Here is a 1757-nt window from a genome sequence, read left to right as displayed (position 1 = left end):
GGGGCGCTGATTGGCGGCGGCGCAGCTAGAAACAGGCCGGGGACCAATCAGGCCGCGCCCGGCCGGCGATGGGGAGCTCGCTCCGCTACTCGCCGCGGGCAGCCCCGCCGGACAAGGGTGCCTCTGGCCATGCGCAGAGTGGCTCTCCCGGCGCGCCGCCCAGGCCCCGGAGGGGGCGCCGGGGGAAGCGGGCCTCGCCGCCAGGCGACCGGCCCTCCGCCCGCCCGCCCGCCCGAGACTCACCTGGCTGCCGGGCCGCGCTGCCGGCGCGGGGGCGCAGGGGCGGCGAGTCGGGGGGCGCGGGGTCCCCTCCCGCCTGCCGGGAGCTCGGGGAGGATGAGGCCGCGAGAGCCGCGCACTTCGCGGAGGAGGAAGAAACGGCGAAGCAGCGCAGCCGCGGCGGGCCGGGACTTGAGCTTGGTCGCCGGAGGCGGCGGCGGAGGGGCCTTTGCCCGGCCTGAGGCGGCTCCCTCCGGCCCTCCCTCGGTCCGAAGGAAAGGACGGCGGGGCTCCCGGGCAGCGTCTCCCTCTTGGCCGCCCTGCCTGGGGAGCCCTGGCCCTCTCCTGCGCTTGGGGGCAGCTGCCACGGCCCTCCCCCCACCCTCCCAGGCAGCACCAGGCCACCCAGGGCGGGATCGCTTTCCTGGTGGTTATTATTATTATTAGGAATGTTATTGCATTTATTACCCACCCTCATCAAAAGAGTGAAATCAGATTCCCACAACAGGAGTCGCAGGGGGCTGGACTGGATGACCCCTGGGGTCCCTTCCAAGCAATGGCGTAGCGTGGGGGGTGCAGGGGGGGCCGGCCGCACCGGGCGCAACATCTGGGGGTTAGGGTTAGGGGGCGCAAATCCACGGGTTAGGGGGTGCAAATTACTTGCCTTGCCCCGGGTGCTGACAACCCACGCTACGCCACTGCTTTCAAGTCTACACTTCTATGAATGCAGGGGGCTGAAAACGCACCGCAGAGGCCAGGGGAAAGAGGGACGCCTTCAGCTGTATGATGGGGTGGGGTCCACCACTTGGGGGCTGCCACAGAGAAGACCCCCTCCCCAACGTCTGAGCCAGCCCTGCCTGACGTCCAGCGTCGTGTGACTGGGTTGCTTTGCTCCCAGGATCAGTCAGCCTTTCTTGCGGGAATGGAAAGCAAAGAATTCCTGTGCCTGGAGGCCAAGAAACGATGCTCTTTGGGTGTCCCCTGGAAAGGCTGCAAAGGTGCGGTCCCTCCTTGCCCCCCCCCAGCCATAGTTTGTGCTTATGCAAGGAGTGGGGGTGGGCCTCTGGGTTTGGTGTCCTCCCTGCCCACCTCCATGCCAAGCTCTGGTTGGCATGAGCCTGAAGGGGCTGCCCTCCAAGCTGCTGGGGTGGCCATTGGAGCTCACGAGGCAGAAAGAGCAGCTCAGCCCACAGCCAAGGGGGCCTGCTTGCTGCAGAACTTCTGGTAGTTTTAGCAGAGATGGGCAACAACCAGGAGAAAAGTGGGAGGAAGTCTTTCAGAGTGGCTGGGACAAGCCAGTCAGATGGGTGGCATATAAATTATTGCCAGAGCCAGAGCCGCACACGGAAACGCCATTTACCTTCCCGCTGGTAAGCGGTCCCTATTTATCTACTTGCACCCGGAGGTGCTTTCGAACTGCTAGGTTGGCAGGCGCTGGGACCGAGCAGCGGGAGCGCACCCCGCCGCAGGGATTCGAACCGCCGACCTTTCGATCGGCAAGTCCTAGGCGTTGAGGCTTTAACCCACAGCGCCACCTG

Source organism: Podarcis cretensis, assembly GCF_951804945.1.
Source record: "Podarcis cretensis genome assembly, chromosome: 15".
NCBI classification, from domain to species: Eukaryota; Metazoa; Chordata; class Lepidosauria; order Squamata; family Lacertidae; genus Podarcis; species Podarcis cretensis.
The sequence above is the reverse complement of the archived record's forward strand: the minus strand, read 5'-3'. Positions refer to the sequence as shown.